Genomic DNA, 26,428 nt, shown 5'->3' with positions numbered 1-26,428 from the left:
TATCATTTATATTTACTTGAATTTATTTTCTTGCTCACACCAAATACAGGATGAATAGAAGATAACCACCAGTTATTCTAAATGCCACATTTACAAAACCTCTTTTGCACACTGCCAGTGAAGCCTGTGGTTAAGTCAGCCTGTTGTACACCAGTGATCAGTTCCTTTTGTCATTCTGAAACACTCTTTCAATGCTGAAAGAAGATAATTTGAATTTATAAATGGTAAAATCTCTGTGGTTTGAATAGGCTTAGATCTGCTCTTCCCAGATGTCATCTTTACTGGCTTAGAAATAGATTTTTTGTGATTCTGAATCATAAATCAGTCTTGTTCAAAGTAGACCTACTATTTTGGGGGAGCACAATAACACTTTGACTGACATGCTAATAGATGGTTTTAGATGTTGGTTCCATTGTCCACTATTTAAGATAGGCAACTCACACTAAGGTTTATTTTGTCCTCGGCAGATTATATATAAACCTAGAATGAACATAAATGCTGAAAGGAAGCTGCTTGTAACATTTAGGTTTAAAATGCAGAAGTAAAAACATGGAACTTACATTTTAGCAAACCTTTGCTAGAACTAATTTTATCATTATCCAAGGCAATTTGAAAAGCAAGAATTCTGATAGCGAGTGCCTGACATTAATATAATCAAACCTTATTTAATCAAGTTATCTTATAATACATTAAAAACAAACAAACAAACACTGTATGCTCAATCTTATTATAATTTAGAGTTTGAATTATTGTCCTGGTGTGTTATAAAACTTGGACAGAAGACTGGGCAAACACATTCAAAAGCACAGGTTAAAGGAAATTTCTTTCCCTTTCCTGAGATACCTGTGGTGGCTGCTATAACCCAAACAATATGCAAATTATACAATTCTTGTCATGATTAGAGAGGAGGAGGACTATTGAAGCTTATTAAGATGGTTCATTCCTTTGCATGCTGATGTACCAAGAAGAAAACATATTAGGTGCAGATTTAATATGGAAGGTGGAGGCAAACACTGCAGCAGCTCCTGCTGAGTTCTGCCTCGCATGGAGCATCCCTCCACTTGTGCAACGTGATGTCAATGCCTCAGCCCTTCCCCTCCTGACTGCGGAGGGCTCCCCTCCTAGGAACTGCTTCACAGTTCCTACCTTTCATACTTGTCACACACCCTGTGAAAATATCTGGTCTCCTTTCCTTCGCCAGGATCTCCCCAGCTGCAACCAAGACATCAGTATTTTCCTCCACTTAGACAAAACCATACTTTGATATCTGAAGAAAATAAGGACACATAATCTTTAATAAACATGGAAGAAAACCGTGCCTTTGTATTATGTAACTGTCAAGTCACTCACAAACAATATGGAAGATATTCTAATCAGATATATATGTGTCTAAGGTTTATCTGAACACGGTAACTCCAGCCAATTTGCTATCAGATTTTCAGAAGAACCATCAATACTTCTTTAATTAATTAATACAATTTCTTTTAGATCAGATGGGAGATTTCTCTTACCTGATAGAAGAGTCCTCAGGTTTATATACTGCAGGGACAAGGAGGGTGAAATACATATATTTTTTTCATACTATCTTTTACATTCCCTGCTAGATTTACCAAAGTCTTTCACGTGTCTCTAATACTGACACTAATTTCACTAAATATTCTTCCAGTGCAAACCTACACAATAAGCAACTTATTTAAAATAATTTACTAATCTCTATTACAGCTGTGAAGTTCTCCTGAAGTTATAGCAGCAACAAAGACTTTGGCAGAAGTATCCAAATCTGATATTTTAACTCCTAATACATTACATAGCATCCAATGCTATGAGCCTGCCATGGCATAAATTTTGATCGCTTAAAAAGAATTTTGACTACTAGTCTTATTCCACTATAGATGATGGAGTGAGCAATTCAAATTCTCCGCTGAATTGTTCCAAGATATTTGGCATTCAGCCAGAAATGACAGCAGCCCTTTGATTTGCACATCCCTTTACCTGTCTGCTATAAAAGATACAGTTTTAGAAGCCTTTAAAGTGATCATTCTTCTGAGCATCCAAGCAACTTTAATAGGGCAGAGGATATCAGCACTACACCAGTGAGCAGCTGAAGCTATTACACAGTGTCTTGTGTTTGCCTGTTGAAATATCACATAGTTAATGTGACATAACTTTTTGTAATAAAGCCATGCTATACATCAGCTGACCAAGGTGGAAAATGTGCACCTTTGAGTCCAAATGGAGAAAGTATAAATTTCATCACACCTTCTTAACATTTCTGATCTAGACATCCTAGAAGGACTAGGTATAGTATTAAAAATCTATACATTTGAATGGAATTTAGATCACATGATTCACGACAAGTAATTTTCTGATAAAAATATTCTGATTATATTCCCTTTTTTTTCCCCATTTGTATTCATGCAGAATCAAACAAACAAAAAAAGGTGCCAACTGCCAGACAATTCCTGAGACTAGGAATCATGACAGAGGGTGAGGGATAACTAGATCAGCCGTAAGTCAGAAAGGGGAAAATATCAAATATTTACAGAAGTATGATGGCTGAAAATTGGATATTTATATCTTACTAAAGTTACTTACTGCAACACTTGTCTTCAACCAGCAGTCACACTGAATTGAAGTGCAACATGGGTGTAGTTTATTCACTGTTTGAGCTCTGACTGATCTGTGCGTTGCCTAAAATTAGCCTTTGCAGAGTCCTCAGAGCTCGTTACAGTGCAGGAGTTACCACAATGCCCCCAAAATATAATTTTTCTACAATTCAAACATTTAGTACACGTTCTGACTGTTTGTGTCAAACATGAAGGCTGAGACATGCTCATGTAAACATTCTTGCACGAATAAACTTCAGCGAAATGATCAGGAGTAAAATGATTGGCAAATAGGAGGAAGATGGACTGATATGGCAGAAACATTTTTCTTGGATTTTCCCCGCTATGTTGAGCTTCAGTTTTAGAAATTACTAATTGACATTAATTTATTTGTATATGAATGAATAATCTGTAACTGAATAATTTAACTGAACTATTTTTTATTTCTCTTAAGATATAATGACAGTAACAACTGGACCTTTTGTTGATGAATTGATAAAATATATTGGGTACTGTTCTTATAGGTATACTACTAAATCAAAAGTCATATCATACTATGAAAAGATTGCTACACTGGAGTTTTTTTTTGCTATTAAATTGTATTAATATGATGTCAAATAATAATAATAAATAATCTCTTTGTATGTTCCATTCCTATTTAAGTCCCATCTCAAAGGATGAAAGAAAACATAATTTTAACTCCTAGTCTGAATATTTTATTACATTTGTTAATTCAAACCACAAAATTTCTTTCAAAAATAAGCATTCCTAATTAAGCTCTGGAAGTGCTTCTGCAGAAGCTAAGTTTATATGCTGTAATGTTATGGATATTTATTTTACGGTTCTTGGGTTCCTCTGGGCTATCAATTTATATAAATGAGTTGCATTTTTTTCCACGTGATCACTGCTAACTGCTGCTCCTCTATGACATAATGATGTGTTTGCAGTGATGTAATTTCAATGTTTAACATCTCTTCAAAAACTGTAGTTACATGAAAATATGCAGCTGAATGCAAAATGAAAAAAGCAAAGTGCAGTCTTTTCTCATCTTCATTTTTAAATCTCTTGCTCATTAAAAACAAAACACACACACAATAAGGTAAAAATAAAATAAGGTAAGTATAATATAATATTGAATAGCATTTTTCTTTCAAATACAAGTTTTTTTTAAAAAAGCAGAAAAATAACCACTTACCTTACTTGCTATTAGATGCTCAAAGACTTTTCCAACCACAGCCTAAGAAACTTGTAGTGTCTTTCATTGTAGCCAACAGCTGAAAAGAAAAACAGATGCTTTTCATTGTAATTATTATACTAGCATAATCCAAGAGTTATTTGCTATTTAAGGTCTGCCACTGTTACACCTGAATGACTGCAAAAACAATATGGATTTTTTTATTGGAAGTGAAATTTGGGGAAAATTCAGAAGCTTCCCATTCCCAAAGTATTCTGAATAGATACCCCATTGTGTGATTTACTGATTTGAATTTTTTTTTAATGAGCTAAAATTGCTTGAATTACTTTTCAAGAATTCTGTGATTGAGAAGTTTATTTTGATATACAAAAATCAATGAAAAATGATGATATGCAATGTAACATTTTCAGTAAGAATTAAAAAAATGTATAGACATGGCAATAATATTTTGCATTGGAAAAAAAATAAATCGTGCACATTTCTGACCAGCTATTTTCAGGTTTTTTTAACAGAACTTTTCAAAATGCTCTGCCTTGTCAGTGGAAAAACAGGAAAATCACTTATATTTGTTACACAGTTTATGTTTAAAATATTATGTATCAAAACTAACCACTGATGATTTTTATTGTGATTTTCTAACCTCAGTTTGTTTTTTTGTTTGTTTGTTTTTAAGAACCTTTATGATATTGAGAGGCTTCTTACAGATACGTAGTACAGGTCAGGTAGTTCTACTGATCTGACAGAAGAAAAAAGTCATCTGCCATGAAATGAAGGGACTAGATAGTCCTAACATTTGCAAAATTCATTGTGCATTGTTTCAGCACATATTATCAATAAGAGGATCATGTCATGGTTACGTATACATTTGGATCCAGATATAATAGATAAATAAATGTGGCAGATCTGCCTGATCACAGAGCCAGGGAGATGAACATTGATGAACTAAAGGGCTGCTAGTAGTATTGAACACTGAAATCACCAGACTATGCATCTCACAGACGCAAATGCTCCATAGTGTTTGTATGTTTTCTTGTCTGTTCACCTCTACACTACAAAATACTACTGTGAGCTTCCAGTGGCCAGCAGTATTTCCTACCTGAAGAGATTGCTTAATCCAATTAAGATAATCTGTTAGTACTGAGCTTCATGTACTTGGTTATCACAAAATTCAGAAAATCACTGTCTTTTCATGTATGGAATAGACAACATTCGCACTTCATCTATAAGAAGGTGTGTGTTTTGTCAGAATGATAAAAGACTATGTGTACATTATTATTTCCAGGCTATGCAGCAGTTGGTAGGGTTTTTATTCTTCTTATATCTTTTTATGAACCTGACAGCAGCATCAGAGAGAAAATGCAGACAAATAGCACTTGCTGCCCAATGTGAAGCTTGCTAACAGTCTAAAGACCATGTATTAAATCACAGACAGTGCTTTGGTAGCACCTTCTTTACATGTGATTTCTGAGTTCAAGTACAGGCTTGCTCCAAGTGTTTACTAGAAAATTGTGACAGAAATGCTCTACTCTTTTTACTGTACCTCATGCCCCAGATGAGTCTAATGCTACAGTCTTTCAAAATGTTATCCATTTGCTCCCGAAGCAGTGAAAAAGACGGTCACTTCTTTCTATTGGTCCAGGAAAAATCAAGGTGTGGTGATCGTTAAGACTTTAAAATAAACATGACAAACAAACATACACAATGATTACTGCTTTCCTGAAATGAGGCAATATTTTTTAGATATATGACAAACTAAAATATTATTCAACGCATACAATAATAATGTAAGATAGAAAGATAAATTATCTTTCCTCCAGTATGCAATATATTTCAAAGCACGATAAATTTAAATGAATTGCACTATACCTGTACACATTCTTTTTTCCAGTATGTGATGAAATGCTGTATTTTTCAACTTTGCTCAGTTTTGTCTAGGTTGCTACCAATAAATTGATTAAGTAAACAGCTATGCTGGAAATAAAATAGTGCTACTGTATTCACTGTTCTTTTGTGCTGGAAAACAGATATACTTCAATTTCCCCACCCCCAGATCAACATGCAATGAAATATCCAGCTTGTCACCAGAAAATAACTGAAGTATATTTTAGATAGCTTTCATTGAAATTTCAGATCCACAGATATAATTTTGTTAACCTTTGTGAGGGTTTTGGATGACTAAATTAATTGTATTAATTAAATATGGACAACATTATTCAAACATGACCTCTCTTCCTGGAACTTTAAACAAAACTCGACTTGTTTCAACATTAAACTAAATAATAACAGCGTGTTGTATTTACCATGTAAGACCATCCTTATTTAATGTTTATACAACATCTATTATAATGAGTCTCTAATCCTGACTGGAGCCTCTAAATACTACTAAATAGGAAAATATATATATATATAATGACTACATTAATTTTCTTTTTAATAATCCATGGACCTAGCAATTCAACCATAACAACTGGCATTCTTATTTCACTTATCAGCAAAAATTGAATAAGCGGACTGTTATAATGAGATCTCATGATATTAAGACACCATTAAAATTATGAAAGTTATTGTTACAGGTATGCTCTAGAATAAAACATTTCAAAAACAAATTATGAACTAAACAGTGCTCCATAAAATCACAAAATTAAGTGTTTTCTGTGACACATCAATCAAAGAATATATATATATATATATTTACTTTGAGGGTAGGGATCATTCTGCCATAAATGGCACCTTAGGCAAGTTGCAAGGCTCCCCAGCTTTTGTCATCTGTTTTTCCTTTCCCACACACTGAGGCTTGCCTCCATTTGGAAGACTTGCTTCCACAACACCAAGGCAAGTTTTCTTCACTTTTATTGGTGGGATATGAAGAGCCAGCATGACTTTATCACACTGCTGCAGCAACCGAGGAACATTGTAGCCTTGGTATATCACCATACAGCCTTTACTATGATTAACAGGGCTCTCCAGTAGTTTGCTATTTCATCCTAAAGCACAAACATTCCTTTGTGCACTACAGTAAAAGATCATTTCTCCCAGTCATTTCTGTATTTTATGCTCCTGCTGTTCCTTCTCTGTATAATATATAAAGTATAAGTGCTACTTTTCCTGAGTTGCTAAACATACAGATCAAATCACTGGGAGTTTTAATATCAGACATATGTCTCTGTGTATTTCTATATGGTTTCTCATTGATGTTCTTCCAAAACCCCATTTGTTTTGGAATATATGCTTGTTGTTTCTCACATTTTTAGCAGGAACACTTTTGTATCCAGAATTCTGTTTTCTCTGTTAAAAGGCCTGTTAAGGGTTAGCTGCCTTCAGACAATGAACAGTTTCATGTCAGCCTACATTTTTTTGTCTTCTTCCTAAGTGGTCAAGAAATGCTAAGACAATGCCCAAATGCCCAGGAGCCTTACAGTTAATACAACCTAAATATTTCAACTGGAGTAAACAAGATAGCTTTGGATACTAATCTAACACCATGTTGCCCATAGTCAAGCATCTCTACTGTTCCCAAAAGAGACCCTATCAAGAACTGTGCTGCCTCTTTGGTTTTATCTGGAAATACTTATGAGTTCCAGAATTATGACATTTACATATAAACACAGAACCAGAAAATTAAAACTGCTGAAAGGGGAAAAGAAGGATCTCAATTAACAATAATTTCTTCCAATGGCCTCAGCAACCCTTAATGGTATAATGCCCTCAGGATCTACATTAAAGCCGCCTCATCCTCCATTTAGTTGTGATTTCCAGTGATGGATTAGACTGATGGAAAGGCCATGTTTTAACCATGGTAACTGGTATGGTAACATTCTCTGGCAAAAACCAGTCACAGAATGGAGACAGGTAATTTTAGAGAAAAAAAAAAAATGCAGGCTGCAATTTTCTAGAATTTTCATAGTATAATTTCCAGAAATCTCCTCTCTAGCAAAGAAAAAGAATGCGTTTGTGACTTAATCTAAAGCTTCAGTCACATGAATAAAGGAGCTTTAAAACTTTAAGAGAAATTATATTTTTTTTCTCCATTTTTAATTGCTCTCTCTTTGGGTTAATAGACTACTTCAGTAGGTTGCTGGATGTACTGATACTTCCTGGTGACACAAGAATGATTACTGGATTCTGAAGATTAAAGATCCACCTACCAGTGCTCAGTGACAAGAAAGTTAGTATCTTACTACACCTTATGCAAGATAGGCTATGGACAGTTGAGTTTGCTATACTTTATAAAGCCCTAAACCTCCCTCCGTTAGAAATTTGTTCTTTTTAATAATGGAAATGTTTTAATGTTCTTATTTACCCAGCTATTCCATTATATTTTATTTTACAGTTACATTATGAAATTATATTGTGTATATTATATCTACAAACAATACATTCCTGAGCATATGTCTATCACATGATTCTTGCTGAACCAGGACCTTAAGGAATGAAATAAAGATTTTCTTTAAATTAAACCACTGAATCTCTGGGGTTAGGCACCAACATTCTCAAAGGAGACATGGATACACATGAGCCATGAAAGCTCCAGAGCATCTGATACTTCTTTTGAAGAGCAAACTTTACTTTGGGAGATAATACTCGGTCTTACCTTTTGTTCACACTAAACAGCACAGGTGGATATTATGTCTGGGTATAAGTGTTGCTGTACATATCCTGGGGCACAGCATTACAACAAAGAAAACATAGAACAAAATTTTCTGCCACTAATCACATACTGCTGTGGCTAGAAAGGATTCTAGGTATTGCAAGTGTATGTTATTTCTACTTAGAAAGGAATGCTGGCGAACACGGGAATTCTGTAATTTTGTGTTAATTTAAATGGCATAAGAGCATGCCAACAGCTTTACAATCAAGAGATGGTCAAAGTATTAGAGTCTTACTTTATTATTTTGTCAATAATTTAATTGTTCTATCTGGAGGTTTCTTTACTCTTTTCTTCTTATTTTCTCAAATGTTTTATAAATTAGATCTAGCAGTAGCATTATTCTCTGACTTGGCCTGAAGAGTCTCCAAGCATGCTAGTTTTAAATACTGAGCTTTGAAAAAATTTCAGCATTATTCTTAAAGCAAAAATGAAGTATCTGACTTTTGCTCTGAAATATTTTTAAAGGTCTTTCTTTTCCCTTTAAGCTAAACCCCTATTTTCATATGTTATTGAGAACTTCAATTACATATGTTATTATGTGAACTTACAGAGGGGCCAGCTTAGTAAATTTGGGAATGTTGTTGGAAAAAAAAAAGACCTTTAGCAGGTAAGCTGTATATAAGAAACAAACTAGAGAAACACCAGTAAGAGCATCATTATGAATGAGAAATAATCATATAAAAATACTTTTCATGTTGTGAAGTTTAACTCAGACACAGTCCTAAATGATCCTAAATTTAAAAGACATTTAGATGTAGAGCTTAGTAATATGGTTTAGTGGAGGACTTGTTAGTGTTAGGTCAGAGGTTGGACTCGGTGATCTTGGAGGTCTCTTCCAACCTAGATGATTCTGTGATTCTGTAAATTCTTCCAAATTACTCAGCTAGTCTCACTAAACTAAAGCCAAGCTATATATAAAAAAATTAAGAGATAATACATACAAGCAAAGCTTTCCAGGATTAGAAATAACACGTATAGCCCCTTTAATCTGCAGCATCAGCACCAACAGATTAATAACTATTATTTTTAGTTGGCTTCTCTGGCCCTTATCTGAAATCCAATATGTATTTTCCATGGCTGGAATAGACTACACTGATGAAAGTCACTGGAAAGTCCCTGTTAGGTTCTTACGATATTTTGAAGGACAGATTTTATCATAGAAATTCTGTTCAGATGACTGAATGGCATCTATTCCCTGGTCTCATACCTGAGGCAGAAGCTGACTACTAATGCTCTGTGAGCCTTGCTTCATGATCATTAATTTTACACAGCACTCCTCTGAGTTCTATTCCAATTGAAAACTTTTAGATGGGAAGTTTGTGCTCAGTGAAGTGAGGATCATGGGTGATTTTAGCTTATTTATATCATACCCGTTGAGAAACTTAATAGCATTAGTTTCATTCAGTCATGTGATTTTTTTTTCCAAAAGCAGATTGTTTCATTTTGAAGAGGTTTAATAAAAATTAGACTGACATATTTAAACAAGGAGTATTGAATGTCACAGCATCCCTGATTAAACATTTAGGGTGGCATGTCAAATTCTTGGCAAAGTCATGAATTGCTCCAATTTTCCAGAAGGGATCAGCCATGTCACCATTTATCACAAAGCTCCTGAGCTGCATTGTTAATGCAAAAGAAATCTTTTACTGTGGTCGTTCTGGACTGTGTATATTTATAGAGTATTTACATAAAAACTAAATTTTAAGCTGAAATATAAATTAAGAAATTGATAAAACTGCAAGGTTTAGAGAGCATTAAATTTCACATGCTAATCCTATAAAATCAAGCCCTCAGAAACATAAAGACACCTTACCATTTATAGGCCCAGGAACTAATGACCAAAATATCTTTCATAAATTTTTGTTTATGACTATACCAGGCAAGAAAAATATTGGCAGCCAGAGTAGAAATTGTATAATTTTTTTCCATTCAACCCTTATTGATAACCTTCCAAAATTTTTCTTTCTTGGAATCATGTTTTTTCACACACAGACACACAAATAAGTAAGTAAATAAATATAATAACCAGAAAGTTAATGCAAAAAAAATCATATTATTAAAAAAAAATAAAAATAGCACAAATAATGATTTGACGATAAAAATAAGCAGTTGACAGAGAAATATTCTACACTAAATCAAAATACCATTGGTGAACACCATTTCTAGTTCAAACAACTTATTTAGGCTCTTGCTGCTAAGATGTAACTTTTTCACTTTTGTTATTGCTATTGGCAGTAAAACTAAGTTTTTTTATACAGGCCAAAGATTTGGTAAGGTTTTTCAATTTATTGACTTAGATGCACCTCTGAACAACAGAAATGATCAACCTTACTTTAAGGCAGAGAGAATAAGAGTATAAGAGAATAAGGGCTGTAAAAATGTATGCTTGATGATATAGCAGAGAATGAAATAATCTTTATTAACTCCTTTCGACAACAAATGGCCAGGTTTTCTCACTAACACCAATTCCTAATTACAATTTTTCTGAATAATTTCGCATTTAAATTTTACTGTTGTACATGAAATATAATATGCAACATAACCTTTCAACAGTATTAAAATGCTTGGTGTTATCTGAACCTGCAGGTGTTATTTTTGTCTTGACCACAGCCATGTAAGAAAACAGACAAAACTAAATTTCTTGAGTTCAAAGTTACATTCAGATCTTATTCTGCATGTATGCTACTTTTCATATTGGTCATACTTTGGCTTCAAAATACAGTGACTATTACAGTCAAGGTGATCAAGTGATCATGATTCCTTAACTTAGAGATCTTACAACAGCAGTGCTTTAGAAGATAGCAGTGGAGTATACAGGCATATCCACTGGCATGCATCTCTATGGTCCTAATGCACTCTGTCTCCAAATTGTGTATCTTCCAACTATTTGTTCACAGTTCAAGTGCATAGTATCACAGTATTAGTCTCATTTATGTTAGGGACACGGTTTAATGAGTGACATTGGCAGTAGGGTGATGGTTAGACCAGATGATCTTGGATGCATTTTCCAACCCTAATGATTCTGTGATTCTACACATATATAAAGAAGGTACATAAAAAATCTCCCATAAATATAAATAAAAGCTATAGAAATATAGTATGGTAAATATATAAAGCATACCTGTATAAATATATACATTTATATATTAATATATGCATATAAATAAGTGAACAACACATCTGTCATTGCTATACAGAATGAAGCATCAGAACTGCACTTCATATTATCACAAGTTAAGTGTAAGATATCTAGATGGCAGAGTGCATCCATTGCACAGATTAGCTGATCTGTAGCAGAAAAGCCCACAGTAACCCTTCAGGGTCTAAGTTTCCAGCTTTGTTCCTATAAATTCCCAGAAAAGATTGCATCTCCTCATTTGCTTGAACATAGACATTTGTTATTAGAGCACAGATATTTCTGCTAAGGCAACATAGTATTAGGCATATTTATCATGAATAAACAACATGAAGTTTCAAATATCTCATATTTCATTTTAGTTTTGGGAATATGCTTATGTGAGCTAATGAGAGGAGACCTGTAAAAACCTAAAGATGAAACTGAAATAATACTTGAAACTCACTTAAAACAATGATTTTTCTCCTGTGTACTTTGTTGGGTTCCAGAGCTGATGCTTCAGTCGTTATTTAGCTCAGGAATTGACCTCAGAAAAGCCTTCTATTTATTTCCCTTGTAATTCTCTTGTATTTCCCTCTGCCTTCTGTCACCTTCATTCATTTTCTCCTATAGTATGTGCTGGATCACCTATAAACGCATAGTGCCAAGCCAAGACTCCAGTAAGATGCATTTCTCCCACTACTAACCGTCTCAAAGGAAGGATTTTTATTATCATAAAAGATTCAAAATAATAAAAATCCCCCAATGAGATCATCCCTTTCGAAGAAGCTGTTCATGCAGGTTGGTTTGCATTCATGTGCAAATGCTAAATCCTTAAGTGATATAGTCTGTGTGATTTGTGTAAAGACAATGTGTCTGCAGCACTCCAAAGCAGTGCTAACTACCAGTAGCTGTATACTGTGATCTGGAAGTAGGAATTGTCCACAGCGTGCACTACACAATTCACAGTGTTACCTGGTAACTCTTACAGCAGAGCTGACAGCGTGGTCATCTCCGCTTCCTTTTTGCCAGTCTTCCAGAGGTATTCCTGATGGAAAGTGAACAGTGTAGCCCTGCTTGCTTTGTTTCTCTCTTAGCAGCAATTTGACATCTAAGGGGGGAAAAGGTATAAATATAAATAAAGCATACAGACATACACAAACACACAAAACAGCATAGGTCTGCACTGCTGTGCCTCATACAAGTCAGATCTTCATGAAGTATGAAAGAACTAGCCTAGCTGGGACTGAACAATCCCCCTGAGAGTGATGGAGTAAAATTCCTAAAAAATGCAGAGTAACAGACTAATTGTGAAACAAACCCACACAAATGTTTTAACTGGAAGTTTTCGTGTTCGTTCAACAGCCAACTTGGATAACTGAATTTTCAAGATCAAAGCTAACATCAGTACTTACAATACCCTGAGAAAGGAAAATCCCAAATTTTGATGCACATGAAAATCACTTTTGCAAATGTGATGTTTAATAGATTAACCTTATTTCAAGCAAAATGGAAAAACACCTTTTTCTTTCTAAACGTTTTACCACCACTCCTCAAGAAACCTCCATTGTTAAAATTAAAAAAGTTCTATCAGCTAGTTCATCCCAACTGTAGTTTTCCTCCCCTCAATTTCATGTTATAATATGTACAGACTATTACACAGGAATGAAGCTCCCTAATGCAATCTAGAAGACAAAGAAATAATGGATAATATAGTTGTTCCACCATATAAACATTTACAGTAATTTATCCATCAAAAGTAGGAAGTCATTATAACATTTTGCAGCACTGCAAGAATATTTTATCAGTTGGAAATGACATACACAATGAAGTTAAATCCTATAAAAAATAATGTAGAGAAGAAAGTTCAAGAATTTTCATTTTTTTCTTTTAAAAAGATCACAGTAGGAAAACACACACACACAAAATCTATGCTATGGAATAATTCATTTTTCAGTGCTATTAATGCAGTTATCCCTGTCATGAATACTGATGCTGTGTGGAGCACATCATATCTAAGACTAGGCGTTCCAAGGGTGAAGATGGGAGAGATTTCATTTATTAGATCTCTCCTGTTTCCTTTAATATCTCTTTCGCTAGGAAGAATCATTTAGGTTTTCTTTCAGATCAGGGCCTTTTACTCTTAGTCTTCATTACTGATGAAAATCTAGGGGCCGACAGCATATTCATTTAACATACCGTAGAATAACTCATGCCTGAAAGAGTAAAGAAAAAAAAAAAAAAAAGCAAGCCTCACTACTCAAAGGCCTCACTACTAAAAAGGGACATTAATTATTTCTCTCTGACATTTTTTTGGCAGCTGATGTTCTATGTTTTGTAAATCATACAGCTGAAGCTGTAAAACTAATATAGCAGGTCAGGGAAAACAACCAAAACAGGGTCAAAGAATCTGAACCCATGTTACCAGTTCAGACAGTCTTTTGTCACATCACTTACTCTTCATTTTAGCATGTTAACTTATAAGTATCACTGCTAATAAGAAAAATATTCTGTACATACCTTCAGAGACCTTTGCTGCAGAAATATAAAAACTGGGAGTTCTGGGGAAAAAAAAAATAGAAAAAAAGAAAAAAAAAAGAAAAAAGGACTAGGGTGTTTTCTTGAAGCAGGTATTTTTAGAAAGACTTTGTAGTAAGATGATACAATAGAATGACTCTGCATGTTACAGGAAAGAGTAGTAGCAATGAAAAACAAACCAGTAATGTGAAGCAAGAGAAGATAAAGAGGTAGTTACTAGTTTGAGGCAGTACTCTTTATTAGACAATGTGGCAAAAGGCTTGAATTTGATTCGGCAACAGATATGCAACTGGAGAAAAACACTGCTTCAAATAAAGAGATAAGTATGGGAGATGACTACGTTTTGAGTATTCGAACTTTACATACAAAGAAAGAAGGGGAAAAAATGCCCACAAGGATGTGAATAGAAAGGATGAAAGGGTGGATTCTTATGATAAAATGGAAAAAAAAAAAAAAAAAAAAGATTACTGAGCTGCAAAAAAAGAAAAAAAGAATAGAGAGGAGTCAAGAATGACATTGAGTGGATTAGCCAGGGAGCAAGGGCAACAATGAAATTCATGCATAAAAATGCTAGTCATTCATCTATTCCTACTGTACACCTTGTGTCATCTTTCAACTACAACATCAGAACTGCAGCTATGTTACTTTCAAATGCAGAAATGTTGCACCAAGTTCTTGAATTTATACCAACATGTATTGAAAAAGGTGCTGCATTGAAAAAGGTGCTGCTGTCACTGTGTTTACAACAGTTTAGAGAATATAATAGCAAATATAGACTGATGTATGCAATAAAATTTTTATGGAAAAATCTCCATCTCACTAGCACAAAAATAATACTTAGTAAAGATATACCTATTTCTCCAAACTTACAGAATACCTGTCTACAAACCTCAGAACCAAATATAAATACTTCTTGAGTAGTTTTACCTTGTATATCTGTAATTCATTGAATTTGTTTGGAATGCATAGTCCTACCTGAAACTTAATACAGAATGAACGGAAAACACCATCCTAAAAGTCAATCATCCAAATCAAAAAGAATTTTAGAGAGAGAAATTAAAACAAACATATGGAAAAAATATTTGTCTTTAGCTGACAACTGTATAATCTAAAGAAAACTTGATCAAATTTAGAGTGACCTTCAGTAAACACCAGAAAAGAGATTTGATTAAATTAATCAGGGAAAAAAAAATATTCCTTTGTACATAAAACTATAAAACCATTTAATTGTAAAACCATTGTTGTATCTCAAAGTTTTGGAAGTGTTTTTTGACTAAATGACTTTTTTTTTTCTTCTGTGTAGTTTTCCAGTTTTGTTTGAAAAACAAAATTCATATGCTACTTTTTGGTGCTAGCCATGCAGAAATGCATCATAAAAATGTTTTTCCCTAAAGCAAGATAAAAGTATTACCACTGTATTTTCCAAACAGCTTTCATTTGCATTTCCATTGAAACATCCAATTCTCTAAAGAGGTGCATGACTACTCATGATTGCATGAAGTTCACTACAAAATTCAGCAGACAACTGTGCATGAATCTGTACATTCAAATAAGACTGAAGCGATATATATGCAGATACATATCTACAGTGCAATCTACAGAGTAATCTGTTTCAATGCATTTCTCCTTTTGAAATGATACATTCAGATCACTTCTTCACAAGATGTCTGAAATAACATTCTTATTCATAAATGTGGGAGCTGAACTTGAATCCTTGGAAAACGCAGCCTATATACACCAGGGAATGGGGAATGGCTAAAGCCTGGCTATCCTGATTTGTCTTCTTTACCATTTACTTACATTCTGCCAGATATTCAAAAATGGAAAAAAAAAAAAAGGAAAGAAAAAAAATAGAGAGAATGAGCACTTGCTTAAGAGACCAGAATGTTCTGTGTATCAATTTATGCTTTCATCATTTTTTTTTAAATGAGGGAATTTATCATTTTAAATAAAGATGAAGAAATTCTATACATTTAAATATATATTCTAAATATTTAAATAAATATTGGGAGATGAGTGGCTGGAAAGCTGCCTGGCCGAGAAGGACCTGGGAGTATTGGTGGATAGTCGGCTGAATATGAGCCAGCAGTGTGCTCAGGTGGCCAAGAAGGCCAACGGCATCCTGGCCTGTATAAGAAGCAGTGTGGCCAGCAGGTCGAGGGAAGTGATTGTGCCCCTGTACTCGGCTCTGGTGAGGCCGCACCTCGAGTACTGTGTTCAGTTTTGGGCCCCTCGCTACAGGAAGGACATGGACGTGCTCGAGCGAGTCCAGAGAAGGGCGACCAAGCTGGTGAGGGGTCTGGAGAACAAGTCTTACGAGGAGCGGCTGAGGGAGCTGGGCTTGTTCAGCCTGGAGAAGAGGAGGCTCAGGGGCGACCTCATCGCTCTCTACAGTTACCTTAAAGGAGGCTGTAGAGAGGTGGGGGTTGGTCTGTTCTCCTACGTGCCTGGTGACAGGACGAGGGGGAATGGGCTAAAGTTGCGACAGGGGAGGTTTAGGTTGGATGTTAGGAAGTACTTCTTTACCGAAAGGGTTATTAAGCATTGGAACGGGCTGCCCAGGGAGGTGGTGGAGTCACCATCCCTGGAGGTCTTTAAAAGACGTTTAGATGTAGAGCTTAGGGATATGGTTTAGTGGAGTACTTAGTGTTAGGTCGGAGGTTGGACTCGATGATCTTGAGGTCTCTTCCAACCTAGAGAAATCTGTGAATCTGTGAATCTGTGAAAGATGAAGAAGTGAAACTCTACTGATATTTACTTTGTTTCTGTACTCATATTTCAGCTTCTTGATGTTCTATATCATTTCATATTTTCTAGTTTTTGGCTGACCAGGGAAAGTCCTGAATGCCTTTAATTGTACTTTTCAGTTTTTAAATAACCATAGCAAGGTATTTCTAGAAAGGCACAAATTTCCAAGTTTTCCCAAATAGACTGTTCTTTTTTCCCAAATAGACACAGGTAAGGGGATATCTTGTAAGTCCTATTAGAAAAGAAAGGCAGCCTTTGAGTTTGGGGAAACATACAAACAGCAGACGACAGTATTATGAGCAATGTAAAGAAAAGTTTCTGGAGTCTTACTAGGCTACATGGTTATTTACTGTGCAAAACAAAAGCAGTATTAAGTACGGAATGACACACAGCAAAATTTAACAAATTATCATAAACTTATCTTGGATTTCTTGACCATTCTATAAAAAATATTTACTAAAGTTCAGAGCATGATTAAAGAAAAATTTGCACTTCTCTGGAAAGTTCTAAGGGATATATTTGTCATGATAAGAAAAAAAAAAAAAGCATTAGATTATGAAAGACTCTTCCAAAAACATAACAGCATCAGAATATGATTTCTTAAAAGCTGGACTAATATAATCATCAAAGTACTGGATTCCTAGTTGCTGCTGCTTCCTGGAATCTAAGGCTATAAGCATACCTGCTAGACATTTCCTTGAAGTTTGGCTGTTCTATCAGTCTGTCATACAACTGACATACTTTTTCACCTTTAAATTAAACCAGCTTTCCTTGGTGATACAGAAGCCTTTCAGCTTTCTTTCAACATATCTTTACACGCAAGAATAGTGAAATTAATAAATTTCCTGCCTAGTTAGCTATAAGTAGCTACTATATAATGACAGCTCTCTTGTTGAACACAGAAATTCTTATTGACAATTGATTCTTATCAACTGTTACTTGGATAACTATAGAAATTCTGTGCTTTCAGGCAGGCAGCTAAAATATAGCAAGGGGTGTTCTCATAAAAATCATGTGCTAGTCTAGTCATGCCTGTGGAAGTCTGTCCAAATGATCTGTTTTAAAAATACAATTTTTCTGTGCTTAGAAAAGACAATTTTACTGTAGCTAATAAATTTCATTTGCACTAAGAATGCTTCAGACTGAGGCCATCAGGTATTTTCCTCGCAGAATGCAAGAACCACATAAGATCCAAAGCAGCTGAATGAAATCTTCAATCGTATTCTTTCCTTAGCTATTGAATTCTTAATGTGCCAATGAACAAGAAATTTAAAATAGCCTTTTCATAGATAGTCATTACATATGCACATCTAATTAGTGAACTCTTGATTTCTGCCCTATGATCCTGATATAGGGACATAGTGAATAGTAACATCTGCAACAGAAGTTAGCAGCACCTTTGCTTTAAATTACTATACCATTGGCTTAATTGTAATGCTAAATAGTGTGGCAGTCAGGTCCTGGGTAGCTCAGTTTGTCAAGCAAAGTGAGTGGTATTTTGACCTCAATCTCCATGTGTAACTACCCTTGTAACATCGCCTCCTCATCTTGCAAGGCAGTCTGAAAATGTATTCCACAGGAAAGCATCAGAAGACTTTGGTTGATACAACATAACTAGAAGTACACAAATGAAAAAAGAAATTCACGATACAAATGCAATAGAATATATTCAGGAAAAGCAAAAATATGCCATGGGCCTTTTGATGTGAAGGTGGCTTGAATGATTAACAATCTAGATAATATTTCCTTGCATTTAGCGTAAAATTCATGACTGATGTATTTGACATATTAATGAAAAACAGAAGGACAGAAAAAAGTACCCTAGTCCAATTCTCTCCTCTAGGACAGGATTGCCTAGTACACAGAAAGAGAACTGACTGTTATTCTTCTAGCTGCTCCCCAGACCATAACAGCTGGAAGATCTTTGATATTTATTTAACTGCTGCTTTGTCATCCATATTTTAATATAGTATACATAACTCATGTATCAGTTAAAAATGGGAAATCTGTTTGTTAAATAACATTGTTTATTGTTATAGTTAGAAATCAAATATACAGCACATTAAATGTCACTTAAAATGTTTTTAATTCCTGCAATAAAAAAGTGAATTAAATATATTTTTTCCTTCATAGTAATTCTGCTCATCTTTTAAATCTCAGCTCAGAAAAGGTTTAGTGCATATCTGCCACAATAAACATCTTTGCTTATCTTCAAAAGCCAAGTTCTTTTAATTTTATTTCTCCTGTTGCTTTTACCTTCTCTTGCTGCTACACTCATAACCACCATCATGATACCCAACAACCTCTTCTTCAAGGAGCTGGGAAATAACGACTTTCATTAAAAGTTATTTCACAACTCAACATTACTGTGCTAACAGTGAAAGTACCTGATATTCTTCAGCTGGCAACTTTTGGGTCTGCATGAACCTGAGTAGGATTATTCTTCTTGCTAACTGCTTTGAGCTTCATGCTTCAAAAATCCCCAGATTCAACACGAAGTTTGATTAAAGCCAACAATTGTTTCTCATTCTTGTCAACAAATGTAAGTTATTAATTATTTTCCAAGGCTTTTGACAGAGCAGGTGAATCTAAATTTAAATCAGCAAGGAAATCTTAGATTTTTTGAAGTAGATACAATATTGCTTTTCACAAGAAAGAAACTCTCCAGTCAAGGCAGGTGATTGCATTTCTGGTATGTGTGCAAACAAACTCTGCTCATACTGTGAATTTGTTTCAAAAATGGAGATATAAAAGGAAAATACATAATTGACAAAGTCACAGGTCAAAATTAATCAGGCCATTAGTTCGTAAACCCAAAGGAGAGACTAATTAGAAATTAATCATCTAATAATTGTTAGCATTTCTGATATACATTCATTGGGACACTTATGGCTACTAAGGTTACTTATAATTTCTCCATCCTTACAGCTAAATTCAGGAACTTAAAATATATATCTATTTGGTCCTATGTTGGCTTCCAATATCTACATATTGTATTCAAATTTTTAGCTGTTAATGTGAATATTTACAGGGCTGTGTTCTTTGTCATAATTTTCTGGCAAATTTTTATTGGCTGTACTTGTTTGATACAATCATGGAATCATAAAGGTTGGAAGAAACCTCCAAGATCATCCAGTCCAACCATCCCCCTTACCACCAATATCACCCACTAAACTACGTCCCTAAGTACCATATCCAACCTTTCCTAAAACACCCCCAGGAATGGTGACTCTACCACCTCCCTGGGCAACCCGTTCCAATGCCTAACAGCTCTTTCTGAGAAGAAATTTCTCCTAATTTCCAACCTGAATCTTCAGGTATGTTTAGGATGAATAAGTTTGATTTTATGCGTCTTGTAAAGGCTATTGTATTGGCTAATAATAATACTTCTCATTTTTGCACCAAAGTTTGACTCTTTTTCTATATCTATGCTAAATATTCCCAGGCATATTTGTTTCACTTCCATTTAGCTTTTCACGAGCACCTCTCTGACATAAAATCTAACTTCAAATCTAGCATATTGTCAAATTTCAACATAGTACATATTAATATAAATACAAAATATGCACAACTGCTTTTGTATAATCAGCTAACGTGTCTGTTCTTAGGCCATGAATTTACATTCTCCAGGATCCAAATATGTCAGTAGAAGGAAGAACTCACAAATTATTCTACAAGAAAAAGTAAATAATACATGTAAGATATCGATTTAGAGAAAAATTACTTGGATAACTGAAGGTGGAAATCTACCCCTATATTATTGGTACGTACCTAAATAAATGCCCAATTTTCAGCACCCAAAATTGGTATGTGGGGAAAACATGCTTGTGATACTTAGTATCTATAACAGATTTGTGAAATAAACTGAACATATGAAAATATTAGATGTTTAGATGAAATTAAATGAAAAATATTTTCATTAGATGAAAATATTAGTTGTTTTTTCCCAAGGTATCAAGAAATGTCCTTCAATCTCCTCAAAAAAACAAACAAACGAAAGCGAACAACAACAACAAAGAAACATATTTATGAACAGATTAGACAAGCACTTGCCACTGGAGCAGGTAGGCCTAAAAGACCTTTCAGGGTTTCCAATCAACTAATCTCTGAGTTTCTGATTTTACATATGACTTATACTGAAATTTTAGTCACTTTTTTTTTTCCTCTTCGGGACAGTTATTTTATTGTAAAGAAGTAATCACCTCAAAGACAGTGCTTGAACAGAAAGCTTACAATAGTTTGTGTAGCACTCCACAAAGCATATTAAATGGCTGTGTTATATCAGTGAGCGGCGAGGCTGAAAAGGAAAAAAATAAAAAAAAAAAGGATAGTTTCCTTTAACCTTAGATGAGATGTTATGAAAAAATAATCAGGCTGGAACCTATTTGAACTTCTCTGTCTAAATCAATACAGGAGTAGTCTGTCTTTGCTGTGATAAGACCAGATGATTCTGACTTTCTATTGGGCACAAGGCAGAAGTCACAGGTTGAAGTGTAATCAAAAATTATCTTCTAGGTTTTTTTTTTCCCGTCCTAGAGATGAAGCTTCAATCGATGGTCTCAGAGCCTCAGATTATCTATCAGACAGAGAAAAGCTGTCTCAAGCTGCAAGGACCTCTAATCAAATATTGACAGATGATATGTTCTAGGTGATAAAAATAGATTTAAAATCCAAAGTGACATTTTTTGATGAGAATCATAGCCTAACTGTTAAAGTCATAATATAAGATAAATGATACAGTCTAAGCCTTTCAATCAATTTATTACCTTTCCTAAATATAATGAATATGAGTTTCCTATTTAAGCCAAGGTCAAACCCACACAAATTAACCTAAATAGCTTCATATTTTCCTCTAGATTGATAAAAAGACATCTGCTCATGATGTAAACCAATTCTGCTTGACTTGAAAAAGTTACGGTTTTGAAAAATATGTACAGAAAATAGTAAATACTGGTAGAAAATGCCATATGCTACACCATTTCACTAGCATACCAGTAGTTTACTAGCAACCATAGAAACAGTATAGTATTTATGAACTCTTAAATTTAAAGAGATTCCTATGAGAAGAAAATACTGACCAACTTCAAATCTTGGTCAAAACATCACTTAAATTAATGTGTTGAATTGCACTGTCTACAGGCATATGTTAAGTAGCAAAGAAACAACAACTAAAAACAAACAATAAAACCCTCCACCACCTAACCACTAAAAATGTCAATAGAAATGAAAAAAAAAATCTTTCTATTCAGAAATAAGTAGCTTTAACCTAAAAACAGCTTGAAATGAAGGGCGATTCATGAGTTATACCATAAGTCTGCTAACAGATTCTATAGACAGAGTAAAAAACGGAGAAGCATGTCTTCAAACAGACCTTCCTTCTCCTGCTACCTGTATAACTTCTGTGTTGAATCAAAATGGTTTAAATTAATCTAATCTAATCTAATCTAACATAACATAATACAATAATTGCATTTTGGGTTGCATAGTCAGTAGCTAATATGTGTGCACAGTTTTGACCTGCTGGTCAAAAGGGGTGGTTCTCCCACTACATGTAGCATCGGTGCAGCCTCACCTTACATATTGTGTACAGTTCTGGGCTCCACAACTTAGAAGGGATGTTAAGGTCTTTGAACATATCCAGGGGAGGGACATAAAGCTGGCAAAATGCCTGGAGAGCATGAAGACAGTCTGAGGACACTTGTCTGGTTTGGAGAAAAGGAGACTGAGAGGTGACCTCGTTGCTCCCTACAACTTCCTGAGGAAGGAATGCAGAGAGGGAGGTGCTGGACTGAGAACCAATGACAGGACGCAGGGGAATGGCACAAAGCTGTGCCAGGAAAGGTTCAGACTGGACAGCAGGAAAAATTTCTGTACCGTGAAGGTGGTCAAACACTGGAACAGACTTCCTGGAGAGGTGGTTGATGCCTCGTGCTCGTCTGTGTTAAGACATGTTTGGATAATGCCCTCAATAACATGCTTTAACTTTTGGTTTGACAGAATAAGCTTGACCTTTTCAAGACTATGTTCTGGTACAAACATTGTGCAAGCAATCAACAAATTTGCATTTCCATGCAATTATTATATGGTTAAATTAGTAGATAGTTAAAATCAAACATATGTACCTAATATATATGCATAAAATATAAATTGAAAATGAGGTTGCAACTATATGAACTAATTTAAATGAAAAGTTATTTCATTTTTAAAGTACAATCAAAAAAAGAACAATGACAACAATGAGAGCTAAACTGAAAATAATAATTATCCTATTATGGAACACTACGAAAGTATCAGCATTGAATATCCATCAGAATTTGCCTCTCTGGACCCCTTACAACGTCCAAAGAAAACCTTATCAAGGATAAGAAAGCTTTCTAACACCAACACAGAAGATGATTCTCTATATTTTGACTATCATTCTTCACAAAGAAATTCCTTTTAAAAGTCTTAAAATAATTCTGTCACGGCATGACTTGCAATTTAGTGCATATCCAAAATCTAACTAAGCAATTTGGCCTGTGATGTCTCCCTGGCAATACTCATCAAGATCTTATCTGCTATGCCTGTTTATAGGCTTTCTTGTAACAAGACCCTCATGCTCCTTAGAAGCAAAAAATGCCAATGAATGTAATCTCACAGCATCCATTTTGTTGAAAAAAATGACATCTAGTCTATAGATAGGGAATTTCACAAGTTCACTCAAGTCAAATCAAGGTCATATAAGGAAGTCAGCTGTTGAACTGCCACTGAATTCAAGATTAATTTCAAGCTACAATAAAGCTCATGTTAAATTGAGAGGAGACAAATTTTGCTTCAGTCTCTCAACGCTTCGAGTATTGTTTGCCAACTAGCTTCATAAAATATATTCAGTGCTCAAATTAAGAAATGAGCCAGTTACTGTAGAGAACTTAAGAGAAAAAACTAGCAACACGAGGGTTAAACTAAACCACTCCGACTCTAATCAGAGCAATTCCACAATGTGGTTGCTCTGACAACTGCATCCATTGCACAGAGACTTATTTCATGACATTTCATCTACTTCATACCCAGGCTTATTATGCGATTTTTCCACTATGTAAACTGGTTTATGTTTTTAACATTTCTGAGCCCATTAAGCTATGTCTTTTCTCAAACTTTTTCATTCAACATAGAAATGCACTGATTTTCACACTTCAGTTATGCATACAGTATATCATGTGGGTATGCAAAGGTATTTCTGTAAATCTCTTTTGTTCCTAGCTAGCATACAACCAGCAAGGAAATATACTGTGGAAAAATTAAGTTAGTGTGGAAGTAAGTTTTTTGTTGTTTTTCTCTTCTCTTTTTTTTTTTTTTTTTTTTTAGTTTTACTTAAAATACGCACTGTAAACCTGCACTAGAATGAACTTTGGACAGTGAAAATTTATTTTCTAATTTATGTATTCCAATAAAGATTCTGCTAAGCATCCATAGGTTATCTTCAATATCTTTTCCAGAAGTTTAGTTGTATGCAAAAACTTAATGTAAGCATTTACGATAATTTCCATATTCTTTCAAGCTTTCTTTTTTATTTGGACCAATTATCCCCAAAGTTTTTGGTTAATCAGTAGGTATCTGTTCTGGCTCTGTCTACAAAGCAATGAATTGTCAAAAACCAACTGATTACCATTACCTGATCTTAGTGCTATTATCACATGGTTCCAATTTTGATAGTTATCATTTAACACGTTACATTTACAGTCTAAAATACACTATTCCTAAAACAAGGCATCAACTAAGCAGGAACATGATTTATCTTCACCTGTAGATATATGTATTTTTTTTCCATATTCAAATTCTAAAGAAATTTCCATCACCAACTTCAATATATTCAATTGCTTTAATACTCTATGCAAAATTTGTTTTTATTACGAGACACTAGGGATCATTTTTCTCCAGCATTATTTTGTATTTCTTCCCAAACTACATGTTACCTGTTTATTAGCAGTGCACATTTACTAAGGCTTTCATCTTCAGGTAAATTTCAACTATGAATTCCTCTGTATTGTAGGAATAGTCCGTACACTGAAAAAACTCAGATTTTATTTATAGAAATTTCATTAAGTTTTAAAATGATAAACAGTTCTGAACGATACTTAGCAATAAACCCACACTGGCTGGTTTATTTAGTCCCCCAACGGTGTTCTTTTCATTATCTTCCAGCCTCACTTTTTTACAGGACCATGTGGACCAATAAGCTCCAATGTTACACAATGGTGACCTGCAAGGTACACTTTGGGTGCTCACTGCACAGTTAGTACAGGTGACTGACTAAGTTTGACACCTGCACTAACACTGGGTGACTATCTATGGCTTATTGACATTGTCCAAATCCTCACCAGTAGGTTTCAGCTGCAAGGCAGTGCTTGGACAATTGCCTGTGTTCCCATTTAAGTAAGTGAGCAAACTAAAGCCCAGCTCCTTTGTGTGGATAACTTGGTTAGGATGAGTTATAACTCAAGTAAAGAGTCCATGTAATTGTACAGAAAAAACATGCCACTGACTATCAGCATCAGTTTGAAAGCCACTTGCTAACACTGATTTTTTCTTACTGCAGCTACTGGAACAGAAGCTGTTTTCACTCAGATACCTACATATAGTAGATTTTTCTGTCTTCTAAAACCCAAATATAACAAAAACAACCTGTTCTTACATTTGTGTCTTAACTTCCAATCAAGAAAACGATTAATTTAAGGGTTTATTTAAATTGACATAGAAAAACAGTGGAAAAGACTTCAATGACATTTACTTAATTAAAAACGAGGCTTACTTTATGAACCAGACCGCAATTCAGCTTAAGTCAATTCAGAACAACTTGAATTTGTGTCATTTCCTATATGTAGATAAGGTTCTGGATGCCTTTTCCATCTTTATGGTTGTGAAAAGCTCTTTACTCTGAGAATGACACATTACCTGAAACAGCTATTGGCCATAACGCCTCAAGAACTTTTAAGTAGAACACTCCATTAACCATTAAGAAATGCTTCGTTAGGGAAGAAATAACGATGCCATATGACTGGTGACCGGGCCCTTCAAGAAGACTTGAAAATAATTATCTATTTATTCTCATTGGACAGCACAAGTACTTAGGATATCCTCAGTGTCAGTTAGGCAATTTCTGTTGCACATGGTTTTTGCTTCACCTTAGTAGAGAAATCATTTGCAGGCAACAAGAAACATCTGAATGGTGACACAGGCATGTTTTAAACTTTCACAGGTTAATACAGCCCTTGGTTTACATTTTTTCCTGGTGTAAGCAAAGCTATATAATAGTGCTACACCTCCATTAACAACTTAGTAACAACAGAAATTCTTCATCTGTACACCACCAACCAAATTATTTCTCTGTGCCTTTCTTAGGATTTTTTAAGAATTATGTCAAGATGACAGCAGTCAAAAGTAAGTCTAACACAGGCAATAACAAAATGAAACTTTCCCATAGCTTTCTAACATTCGGAAATGTCACTCTTACAAACAAAACGTGTCAAAACACCAGGGTATCCAGAGCTCTGATTGGCTTACAATGATTTGTTGTAAGCAATAATTCTGCATCCCCAATA

At 34.6% G+C, this 26,428-nt stretch overlaps 1 long non-coding RNA gene across 3 annotated transcripts in view; it reads right to left on the bottom strand.

Annotated features, from left to right (window-relative positions):
• The window catches only part of LOC106041745 (uncharacterized), a 91,816-nt gene that overhangs the window by 58,349 nt on the left and 7,039 nt on the right, over positions 1-26,428 (bottom strand). For all 3 annotated transcript variants that reach the window (XR_010831179.1, XR_010831177.1, XR_010831178.1), the window contains exons 2-4: positions 12,540-12,675; positions 5,342-5,469; positions 3,802-3,880 (exon numbers count right to left, since the gene is read on the bottom strand). This is a non-coding gene — a long non-coding RNA (uncharacterized lncRNA). The remainder of the gene's footprint in view (positions 1-3,801; positions 3,881-5,341; positions 5,470-12,539; positions 12,676-26,428) is intronic.

Source organism: Anser cygnoides, chromosome 4 (assembly GCF_040182565.1).
Source record: "Anser cygnoides isolate HZ-2024a breed goose chromosome 4, Taihu_goose_T2T_genome, whole genome shotgun sequence".
NCBI lineage: Eukaryota > Metazoa > Chordata > Aves > Anseriformes > Anatidae > Anser > Anser cygnoides.
The sequence above is the reverse complement of the archived record's forward strand: the minus strand, read 5'-3'. Positions and strand labels throughout refer to the sequence as shown.